Source organism: Siphateles boraxobius, unplaced genomic scaffold, assembly GCF_051911475.1.
Source record: "Siphateles boraxobius isolate OS27281-9 unplaced genomic scaffold, OSU_SipBor_1 49, whole genome shotgun sequence".
In the NCBI taxonomy this organism is placed as follows: domain Eukaryota; kingdom Metazoa; phylum Chordata; class Actinopteri; order Cypriniformes; family Leuciscidae; genus Siphateles; species Siphateles boraxobius.
Genome location: NW_027509130.1, coordinates 7,677,642 through 7,690,289, shown reverse-complemented (window position 1 = coordinate 7,690,289; position 12,648 = coordinate 7,677,642). Strand labels below are relative to the sequence as shown.

Here is a 12,648-nt window from a genome sequence, read left to right as displayed (position 1 = left end):
ATATCGGTATCGGTACTCGATATCGGCAAGTACACAAATGTAAATACTCGTACTCGTATCGGTTTGAAAAAAAATGGTATCGGGCCATCCCTACCTAAAACAAAGGGGAGTTCTCTCCATAATTCAAACGCTCTGCCGATGTTGATCCGTGTTTTCATCCGAAGTTGATCCGATTCACGTTTGGCCTGACGACCTTCAGCAGACAAAACTTTTTTTTGTTTTTTATATTTATGTGGAGTTTGTGTTGGAGTGTGTGTTGTGCTGGAGGCAGGTTGTTGTTTGGTGTTATCAGACTCCATGTAGTTATCTGCAGTGCCGTCGCATAGACTGTATATAAAAAGGAGATAGGCTCGGGAGCGCATGCACGTCACATCTGATGGATTTCGCGGTAAATCCGACCCGGAGCCTTCACATAGAAATAAGAATACTGGCCTTCAGAGGTAATAGCAAAACCCGACAAGTGGATCATTGTAATGTGTGATTACAACCCCTTCACACACAGGCAATAAAAAAAAGATTCATTTTAGAAGAAAAACTACATATAGCACCTTTGAACCTCTATAATTTTTTGTTTCACTTTTTATAAACTTTTTTCTCTTCAACAATATTCTGCCAAGGGTTTTCTTTAAAATGAGACCAGACTTAGGCTGTGTGTCCACCAAAGCGTTTTTAGCCGGCTGAAAACGCTAGATGCTCTGCTGAAAACGCCTAGCTGTGGGCGCTTGAGAGCGTTTTGGCAGCGATGTGTTTTTTCAGTTGAGACTATTCGTTGCTATGATACAGAATATCCGCTGCACAGTTTACTTGTAACTGATTTCGCAGATAATTTGTTTCATACGAAAAATTTATTTTTCATCCATTTTGTTCGGTTAGCTCTGCTGGTTGACGTCGTTATACTGAAAGAATGTTGTGACAGTTGGTCGGTGTGGTTTTTGTCCCGCCCCTCCTCCACTGTGATTGGACAGCTAGGTAAAAAGTGACAGTGATGAGCGCTGCGTTTTACCCAAAGTTGAACGTTTTTCAACTCTCGGTGACCAGTAAAAAACGCCGGGCGCTCAGCGCTTGAGCGTTAAATACACGCACAGCGACTCGTTACGCTCATGGCATTTAAAAAACGCGGCGCTCCCATTGAAAACAATTGGAATTATACGCCAGGAGCGAGCAGCAAGCGCTGGGCGTTCTGCGTTTTTTACTGGTCGCCGATAGTTGAAAAATTTTCAACTTTGGTAAAACGCAGCGCTCATCACTGTCACTTTTTACCCAGCAAAGTAATAATGCAAGTATAAATGAGGAAATTAATTAGAGATACAAAATCACTTTGAGGCCACTGAATTGCATGGGTCACTTAAAAATAACTTTGTCAACTAAAAATAATTGTTAATTGTATTTTCTGACACAGTAATAATGAACTAAACCAAAAGGGAACAATTTTGGAGCTGATGTACATAATTAAATCATATAAATCCAAAGCACTTTGTCCAGAACTTTTAGTATGATTCATAGTACTTCAATTAAATTAAATTCACATTTATTTTTACAGCTTTACAGAACATGCACAAGTCCACATTACAATTTAGAGTGATCTGTAACTGTCTTATGTATTTCAGAAATGTACATATATAAAATCACAGTTAATTAAAAGTGCATTCATTTAAACAATGTAGTAATTAAAGGCAGAAACAATGAGCTCATTGAAGTAACGAATACATGTTTTTTTAGCAAATGATTATGACATTTAGAATGGTACTATTAGTATAGTATTTTGTTATGGCTTATTAAATTCCACTGCACAGTTCAGGTCACTTCTTGCTCCAGTGCTTTTTAAAGTGAACACAGTGTCACACCAGAGTAGCCTGGCTAACGTAAGACCTAGTCTCATTGAGACGTGGGTCTGAGAACCACGTTCATTTTCTCGTATTTGAGGTGTGGTTTACGAATGCCCAGAGCCGTTTATTGGGTGCTACGAATGTCTATCAAATGCGCCTGTACGTAGCTCATAGCCAATCGTTTCAATTATACCAGATGACGTATGTAGAGCGACCGAAATTTATGTGTACACGATGGCGTTCAGCGACTATTGCTGTTTGTGCAAGACAAGCATGAGGGTAGAAGGTATATATATGGACACTCTACAGACAAGTTTTTATCGAAAAAAACACCGAGTCGAGTCGTCATCGTCTTGCTGCTCCCTCCCCATTCTGTGATTGGTCCCCTCGCTAAGGCGAAAATCTGGTCCATGGAATCCAGACTGCCTAGAGCGTGAATGAAAACGCGCTGCGCGCAAGGCAGCATAGGGAAACCCAGGCTAACACCAGAGATCTTTCTGATCTCTTCTTGTCTTGACAGCAGATTAAATGAATTAGAGACAGACAAGCACGTTGAGACCACTGAATTGGGTCTCTTAAAAATAACTTTAATTTTGTTGAAATTAAACAAATTGTGTTTTCAGACAAATAATTATTGAATTATTGAGTTATTGTACATGATTATACCATATAAATTCAAAGCACGTTGTTCAGCGCATAAGACTTTGTTTTGGTATTGGATGGTTTCTTGAATAGAGCACAGTTCAGGTCACTTCTTGCTCCAGTGCTTTTTAAAGTGAACACAGTGTCACACCAGAGTAGCCTGGCTAACGTAAGACCTAGTCTCATTGAGACGTGGGTCTGAGAACCACGTTCATTTTCTCGTATTTGAGGTGTGGTTTACGAATGCCCAGAGCCGTTTATTGGGTGCTACGAATGTCTATCAAATGCGCCTGTACGTAGCTCATAGCCAATCGTTTCAATTATACCAGATGACGTATGTAGAGCGACCGAAATTTATGTGTACACGATGGCGTTCAGCGACTATTGCTGTTTGTGCAAGACAAGCATGAGGGTAGAAGGTATATATATGGACACTCTACAGACAAGTTTTTATCGAAAAAAACACCGAGTCGAGTCGTCATCGTCTTGCTGCTCCCTCCCCATTCTGTGATTGGTCCCCTCGCTAAGGCGAAAATCTGGTCCATGGAATCCAGACTGCCTAGAGCGTGAATGAAAACGCGCTGCGCGCAAGGCAGCATAGGGAAACCCAGGCTAACACCAGAGATCTTTCTGATCTCTTCTTGTCTTGACAGCAGATTAAATGAATTAGAGACAGACAAGCACGTTGAGACCACTGAATTGGGTCTCTTAAAAATAACTTTAATTTTGTTGAAATTAAACAAATTGTGTTTTCAGACAAATAATTATTGAATTATTGAGTTATTGTACATGATTATACCATATAAATTCAAAGCACGTTGTTCAGCGCATAAGACTTTGTTTTGGTATTGGATGGTTTCTTGAATAGAGCACAGTTCAGGTCACTTCTTGTTCCAGAGCTTTCCGAAGTGAACAGTTTCACACAAGAGATCTTCCTCCTCATCTTATGTCTTGACAGCAGTGACTTTAAACTTCTCATATGGAGGAATCAGCACCTCTTTCTCACGAGGAAGCTTAGAATATTTTGACACATCAGCACCTTTACAAGTTTTGATTACAAAAGATTTACTTCCAGAAAACTTTGTTCTGTTGCGATAAAAAAAGAGGAAGAAGAAAATGAGCCGAAACAAACCTCTTTGCTCAGAACATCCTTATTAAATTCGATATTTGTACCACGATAAATTGAATAGCATCCGTTTTGAGTTTTCTTCAGAATCTGGCATGCGTCTGTTAACAAAAAGTAAAGTGAATACCATTCGAATTTTGTCTTCGTATATTTTCTTATCATTACTAACAGCATCATTGAAATGCTTATATAGCTTTAAAATGGAGTTTGTGTACACATAAATAGCAATTGAGTGATTCAGATTCCGAGTCAGACATTTCGTTTTCACCAGATTTGCCATGTTCTCTCTACATCGACAGAATTCAGTGCCATATCCGATTTCCTGCAGCAACAGGAATCATAATGATCACATCATCAGTATTCATGTCTGTAATATTCATAGAAGAACACAAGCTTACCTGTCCTAGAGCAGCTAAAATGAGAAGAAGAGCTTCAATGATCAGCAGCATCTTGATTCAGTCAAATCCCTCAGATGATCTAGTAGATCTAGTGAAGAACAGATGCTGAAAGACCACCAGAAACACAACAGCGTTTCACAAATAAATATATGACTTTGAAATATAATGGACAAGAATATGTACATATTGGTACAATTAACCCCAACTTCTTACATAATACATGTTTAAATTCATATTCATAAATTAATAAATTCAAACTCACTTTTTGACAGATAGCAAAAGTTTTTTTTTTACAATCACTTAAACCTGTGATTATTATTCCCCAAACTTACCTGAAAGAACTGTTGTCTTTTTTGTGTCTGATTCTGAATTACCTTTTTGTTAGCCTATTTTTTAAGAGTAATGTCAAGAGAAGATTAGAAAAGTCTTTCACTCTCAGCCAGAAGACAGAGACTCTTCAGACTAAGAGACGAGGAAGGTGCCTTTTGTATAATGCTGAAACTGTGTGTGGGTTAAAACTGTGACTGTGATCACCTATGTGGAGTTTCACATTGGTCAAACTCTTGAGTTCCTGTCTGTCTAAAATGATTGGGGGTTTTTTTCTCTGTGTGCTGTGGAAATGACACTTACAATGGGGTTTTCCTGAAAACGGTGTTGAACATAGACAGTAAAAGAAATGGACACAGTTACCATTGGCTCTGCCTCCGGCTCTGGGACGGGCATTGGCTCTGCCTCCGGCTCTGGGACGGGCATTGGCTCTGCCTCCGGCTCTGGGACGGGCATTGGCTCTGCCTCCGGCTCTGGGACGGGCATTGGCTCTGCCTCCGGCTCTGGGACGGGCATTGGCTCTGCCTCCGGCTCTGGGACGGGCATTGGCTCTGCCTCCGGCTCTGGGACGGGCATTGGCTCTGCCTCCGGCTCTGGGACGGGCATTGGCTCTGCCTCCGGCTCTGGGACGGGCATTGGCTCTGCCTCCGGCTCTGGGACGGGCATTGGCTCTGCCTCCGGCTCTGGGACGGGCATTGGCTCTGCCTCCGGCTCTGGGACGGGCATTGGCTCTGCCTCCGGCTCTGGGACGGGCATTGGCTCTGCCTCCGGCTCTGGGACGGGCATTGGCTCTGCCGCCGGCTCTGGGACGGGCATTGGCTCTGCCTCCGGCTCTGGGACGGGCATTGGCTCTGCCTCCGGCTCTGGGACGGGCATTGGCTCTGCCTCCGGCTCTGGGACGGGCATTGGCTCTGCCTCCGGCTCTGGGACGGGCATTGGCTCTGCCTCCGGCTCTGGGACGGGCATTGGCTCTGCCTCCGGCTCTGGGACGGGCATTGGCTCTGCCTCCGGCTCTGGGACGGGCATTGGCTCTGCCTCCGGCTCTGGGACGGGCATTGGCTCTGCCTCCGGCTCTGGGACGGGCATTGGCTCTGCCTCCGGCTCTGGGACGGGCATTGGCTCTGCCTCCGGCTCTGGGACGGGCATTGGCTCTGCCTCCGGCTCTGGGACGGGCATTGGCTCTGCCTCCGGCTCTGGGACGGGCATTGGCTCTGCCTCCGGCTCTGGGACGGGCATTGGCTCTGCCTCCGGCTCTGGGACGGGCATTGGCTCTGCCTCCGGCTCTGGGACGGGCATTGGCACTGGCTCCGGCTCAGGTACAGCAGACACCGGCTCAGGTACAGCAGACACCGGCTCAGGTACAGCAGACACTGGCTCCGGCTCAGGTACAGCAGACACCGGCTCAGGTACAGCAGACACCGGCGGCTCAGGTACAGCAGACACCGGCGGCTCAGGTACAGCAGACACCGGCGGCTCAGGTACAGCAGACACCGGCGGCTCAGGTACAGCAGACACCGGCGGCTCAGGTACAGCAGACACCGGCGGCTCAGGTACAGCAGACACCGGCGGCTCAGGTACAGCAGACACCGGCGGCTCAGGTACAGCAGACACCGGCGGCTCAGGTACAGCAGACACCGGCGGCTCAGGTACAGCAGACACCGGCGGCTCAGGTACAGCAGACACCGGCGGCTCAGGTACAGCAGACACCGGCGGCTCAGGTACAGCAGACACCGGCGGCTCAGGTACAGCAGACACCGGCGGCTCAGGTACAGCAGACACCGGCGGCTCAGGTACAGCAGACACCGGCGGCTCAGGTACAGCAGAAACCGGCGGCTCAGGTACAGCAGACACCGGCGGCTCAGGTACAGCAGACACCGGCGGCTCAGGTACAGCAGACACCGGCGGCTCAGGTACAGCAGACACCGGCGGCTCAGGTACAGCAGACACCCGCTCAGGTACAGACACAAGAACTGTAACAGTCACAAGAACAGTCACAAGAACAGACACAAACACAGAAACAAACACTGGCTCTGGCGCTGGAACAGGCTCCGGCTCCGGAACAGGCATTGGCTCTGCCTCCGGCTCCGGAACAGGCATTGGCTCTGCCTCCGGCTCCGGAACAGGCATTGGCTCTGCCTCCGGCTCCGGAACAGGCATTGGCTCTGCCTCCGGCTCCGGAACAGGCATTGGCTCTGCCTCCGGCTCCGGAACAGGCATTGGCTCTGCCTCCGGCTCCGGAACAGGCATTGGCTCTGCCTCCGGCTCCGGAACAGGCATTGGCTCTGCCTCCGGCTCCGGAACAGGCATTGGCTCTGCCTCCGGCTCCGGAACAGGCATTGGCTCTGCCTCCGGCTCCGGAACAGGCATTGGCTCTGCCTCCGGCTCCGGAACAGGCATTGGCTCTGCCTCCGGCTCCGGAACAGGCATTGGCTCTGCCTCCGGCTCCGGAACAGGCATTGGCTCTGCCTCCGGCTCCGGAACAGGCATTGGCTCTGCCTCCGGCTCCGGAACAGGCATTGGCTCTGCCTCCGGCTCCGGAACAGGCATTGGCTCTGCCTCCGGCTCCGGAACAGGCATTGGCTCTGCCTCCGGCTCCGGAACAGGCATTGGCTCTGCCTCCGGCTCCGGAACAGGCATTGGCTCTGCCTCCGGCTCCGGAACAGGCATTGGCTCTGCCTCCGGCTCCGGAACAGGCATTGGCTCTGCCTCCGGCTCCGGAACAGGCATTGGCTCTGCCTCCGGCTCCGGAACAGGCATTGGCTCTGCCTCCGGCTCTGGAACAGCAGGCATTGGCTCTGCCTCCGGCTCTGGAACAGCAGGCATTGGCTCTGCCTCCGGCTCTGGAACAGCAGACACGGGCATGTCCAGGATCCGAGCCAGACGCTCCAGATAGTCCATAAGTGCCTTGGCGGCCACACGAATGGGCATTTCCTGATCTGTCTCAGACTGGGCAGACGGGACGTGCACAGTTTCTGACTGGGCAAACGGAGCGTGAACAGTCTCTCGCTGGGCAGACGTGACGTGAACAGTCTCTCGCTGGGCAGACGTGACGTGAACAGTCTCTCGCTGGGCAGACGTGACGTGAACAGTCTCTCGCTGGGCAGACGTGACGTGAACAGTCTCTCGCTGGGCAGACGTGACGTGAACAGTCTCTCGCTGGGCAGACGTGACGTGACCAGTCTCTCGCTGGGCAGACGTGACGTGACCAGTCTCTCGCTGGGCAGACGTGACGTGAACAGTCTCTCGCTGGGCAGACGTGACGTGAACAGTCTCTCGCTGGGCAGAAGTGACGTGAACAGTCTCTTGCTGGGCAGACGTGACGTGAACAGTCTCTCGCTGGGCAGACGTGACGTGAACAGTCTCTCGCTGGGCAGATGCGACGTGAACAGTCTCTGACTTGGTCGGATCGTTATGTCACGTGACAACTAAAGAAAACTAGGTGAGGACTCAATTGCAAAAGAATAGTGATTTATTTAATAAAAGAAACATAAAGTAAAACAAAAACCCACAAGGGGGAAAAACATAATATAAAACAAAACAACAACTTCAAAATCAAACATACCGGAGGTCACGGGAAAACAGGAGACGTATACAAAACATTAGACAACCGATCCGACAAAGACTGCAAACAAGAGGAGACTTAAGAAGGGAACAAATCAAGAGGGGACAGGTGGAAGAACTCAAACAATAATCAGGTAACGAGGGGGAGGGATCAGACAAGGACAATAGCACATGGCCCAAAATAACAAAACACCCATGTGCAACACAAGACAGGACAGGCATGTGACACTAGCAAACTTTCAGTGATAGCATATTGCCTGCTAAATGACTTTCTGAGTGGAATGCAGCTTGCAGGAATAAATCAACTCACAATTTGTTTTTGTTTTTTATTTTATGATTTCTATTTATATATAAAAAGTATGTAACTGTGTGAAATAAAACTTAATTTATTTGTTTGTTTGTTTTTCATCTATTTATCAATGTAATCTAATTCAATTAGTTTAACAAAATGTCCATTTGTTTAAATTCTAGTCTTCCTAAAGGTGGTGTATGTGATTTGGAAAACGACCGGCAGATTTTGAAAATATACAATTCAGAAGGTCCTACCTACTTTCCTCCAACGCTGGTCCTGACTCCACCTAGTTTTCTGTTACAGTGCCACCTACCGAACTGGATCACCGAAACACTCATCATTTTAACCCCTTTCGTGGCAAAGATCACAGACGGCCCCAGATTATTGTTCATTCATTATTCATTATTCGTTTAAAACATCACACTCTTACTTATTTGATCTGGACAAACTGAGCATCATTAGAAATATTTAAAACTCCAGCTTCGATAGTTGACCACTGTTTATGATAAAACTGGTTTGCAGTGACATTAATTTCTTAATTTATGACAGGAGTGCAAAATTATTAATCTGTAACGTTCGTTATTTTGAATAGAAATCATCACTCATAAAGCAGTCATTCACATCTTCTCCGGTTTATTTGTGTTCACATTCATACAGCATCCGCCAGGGCTCTTAGTCCAATGGTGCGCATATTTGGAGAAATAATGATTTTCATGTTCCACTAAATTATGCGATCTGAAGCTCAAACAGCGAACACGGTGAGATATGCCTATGGATCTCTCTCCTCTTCCTGATTTGCGTCAGTTGTCTGCGCTCTCTTATTCGCTATAGAGCTGTCAATCATCTCACGTGGTTGAACGTGACAATAATCCTGCGCTTCTGCATGACGCGCTGCTGTGTACACTTCCTCATTCTGACCTCCGTGATAACAAAGCTAAGACACATCTCTTCACCTGAAACAAGAAGCTAATAAATGCACGATTTCGAGTATATGTGGTTTGTGTGTGATTTTCGATATTTTCATATGAATAAAGAATGTTTACAATATTGCTAAGCAAGGTGTAGCCATTAGCTGCATATAAAATGCTCTCGGTGACCAGTAAAAAACGCCGGGCGCTCAGCGCTTGAGCGTTAAATACACGCACAGCGACTCGTTACGCTCATGGCATTTAAAAAACGCGGCGCTCCCATTGAAAACAATTGGAATTATACGCCAGGAGCGAGCAGCAAGCGCTGGGCGTTCTGCGTTTTTTACTGGTCGCCGATAGTTGAAAAATTTTCAACTTTGGTAAAACGCAGCGCTCATCACTGTCACTTTTTACCCAGCAAAGTAATAATGCAAGTATAAATGAGGAAATTAATTAGAGATACAAAATCACTTTGAGGCCACTGAATTGCATGGGTCACTTAAAAATAACTTTGTCAACTAAAAATAATTGTTAATTGTATTTTCTGACACAGTAATAATGAACTAAACCAAAAGGGAACAATTTTGGAGCTGATGTACATAATTAAATCATATAAATCCAAAGCACTTTGTCCAGAACTTTTAGTATGATTCATAGTACTTCAATTAAATTAAATTCACATTTATTTTTACAGCTTTACAGAACATGCACAAGTCCACATTACAATTTAGAGTGATCTGTAACTGTCTTATGTATTTCAGAAATGTACATATATAAAATCACAGTTAATTAAAAGTGCATTCATTTAAACAATGTAGTAATTAAAGGCAGAAACAATGAGCTCATTGAAGTAACGAATACATGTTTTTTTAGCAAATGATTATGACATTTAGAATGGTACTATTAGTATAGTATTTTGTTATGGCTTATTAAATTCCACTGCACAGTTCAGGTCACTTCTTGCTCCAGTGCTTTTTAAAGTGAACACAGTGTCACACCAGAGTAGCCTGGCTAACGTAAGACCTAGTCTCATTGAGACGTGGGTCTGAGAACCACGTTCATTTTCTCGTATTTGAGGTGTGGTTTACGAATGCCCAGAGCCGTTTATTGGGTGCTACGAATGTCTATCAAATGCGCCTGTACGTAGCTCATAGCCAATCGTTTCAATTATACCAGATGACGTATGTAGAGCGACCGAAATTTATGTGTACACGATGGCGTTCAGCGACTATTGCTGTTTGTGCAAGACAAGCATGAGGGTAGAAGGTATATATATGGACACTCTACAGACAAGTTTTTATCGAAAAAAACACCGAGTCGAGTCGTCATCGTCTTGCTGCTCCCTCCCCATTCTGTGATTGGTCCCCTCGCTAAGGCGAAAATCTGGTCCATGGAATCCAGACTGCCTAGAGCGTGAATGAAAACGCGCTGCGCGCAAGGCAGCATAGGGAAACCCAGGCTAACACCAGAGATCTTTCTGATCTCTTCTTGTCTTGACAGCAGATTAAATGAATTAGAGACAGACAAGCACGTTGAGACCACTGAATTGGGTCTCTTAAAAATAACTTTAATTTTGTTGAAATTAAACAAATTGTGTTTTCAGACAAATAATTATTGAATTATTGAGTTATTGTACATGATTATACCATATAAATTCAAAGCACGTTGTTCAGCGCATAAGACTTTGTTTTGGTATTGGATGGTTTCTTGAATAGAGCACAGTTCAGGTCACTTCTTGCTCCAGTGCTTTTTAAAGTGAACACAGTGTCACACCAGAGTAGCCTGGCTAACGTAAGACCTAGTCTCATTGAGACGTGGGTCTGAGAACCACGTTCATTTTCTCGTATTTGAGGTGTGGTTTACGAATGCCCAGAGCCGTTTATTGGGTGCTACGAATGTCTATCAAATGCGCCTGTACGTAGCTCATAGCCAATCGTTTCAATTATACCAGATGACGTATGTAGAGCGACCGAAATTTATGTGTACACGATGGCGTTCAGCGACTATTGCTGTTTGTGCAAGACAAGCATGAGGGTAGAAGGTATATATATGGACACTCTACAGACAAGTTTTTATCGAAAAAAACACCGAGTCGAGTCGTCATCGTCTTGCTGCTCCCTCCCCATTCTGTGATTGGTCCCCTCGCTAAGGCGAAAATCTGGTCCATGGAATCCAGACTGCCTAGAGCGTGAATGAAAACGCGCTGCGCGCAAGGCAGCATAGGGAAACCCAGGCTAACACCAGAGATCTTTCTGATCTCTTCTTGTCTTGACAGCAGATTAAATGAATTAGAGACAGACAAGCACGTTGAGACCACTGAATTGGGTCTCTTAAAAATAACTTTAATTTTGTTGAAATTAAACAAATTGTGTTTTCAGACAAATAATTATTGAATTATTGAGTTATTGTACATGATTATACCATATAAATTCAAAGCACGTTGTTCAGCGCATAAGACTTTGTTTTGGTATTGGATGGTTTCTTGAATAGAGCACAGTTCAGGTCACTTCTTGTTCCAGAGCTTTCCGAAGTGAACAGTTTCACACAAGAGATCTTCCTCCTCATCTTATGTCTTGACAGCAGTGACTTTAAACTTCTCATATGGAGGAATCAGCACCTCTTTCTCACGAGGAAGCTTAGAATATTTTGACACATCAGCACCTTTACAAGTTTTGATTACAAAAGATTTACTTCCAGAAAACTTTGTTCTGTTGCGATAAAAAAAGAGGAAGAAGAAAATGAGCCGAAACAAACCTCTTTGCTCAGAACATCCTTATTAAATTCGATATTTGTACCACGATAAATTGAATAGCATCCGTTTTGAGTTTTCTTCAGAATCTGGCATGCGTCTGTTAACAAAAAGTAAAGTGAATACCATTCGAATTTTGTCTTCGTATATTTTCTTATCATTACTAACAGCATCATTGAAATGCTTATATAGCTTTAAAATGGAGTTTGTGTACACATAAATAGCAATTGAGTGATTCAGATTCCGAGTCAGACATTTCGTTTTCACCAGATTTGCCATGTTCTCTCTACATCGACAGAATTCAGTGCCATATCCGATTTCCTGCAGCAACAGGAATCATAATGATCACATCATCAGTATTCATGTCTGTAATATTCATAGAAGAACACAAGCTTACCTGTCCTAGAGCAGCTAAAATGAGAAGAAGAGCTTCAATGATCAGCAGCATCTTGATTCAGTCAAATCCCTCAGATGATCTAGTAGATCTAGTGAAGAACAGATGCTGAAAGACCACCAGAAACACAACAGCGTTTCACAAATAAATATATGACTTTGAAATATAATGGACAAGAATATGTACATATTGGTACAATTAACCCCAACTTCTTACATAATACATGTTTAAATTCATATTCATAAATTAATAAATTCAAACTCACTTTTTGACAGATAGCAAAAGTTTTTTTTTTACAATCACTTAAACCTGTGATTATTATTCCCCAAACTTACCTGAAAGAACTGTTGTCTTTTTTGTGTCTGATTCTGAATTACCTTTTTGTTAGCCTATTTTTTAAGAGTAATGTCAAGAGAAGATTAGAA

The 12,648-nt window shown here is 44.7% G+C and overlaps 2 pseudogenes; both read right to left on the bottom strand.

Annotated features, from left to right (window-relative positions):
* Window positions 1-2,501: 2,501 nt before the first annotated feature.
* LOC143711036 (ecto-ADP-ribosyltransferase 5-like) lies at window positions 2,502-4,043 on the bottom strand (annotated as a pseudogene).
* Window positions 4,044-10,735: 6,692 nt separating this feature from the next.
* Window positions 10,736-12,277, bottom strand: LOC143711035 (ecto-ADP-ribosyltransferase 5-like; annotated as a pseudogene).
* Between the last annotated feature and the right edge of the window lie 371 nt (window positions 12,278-12,648).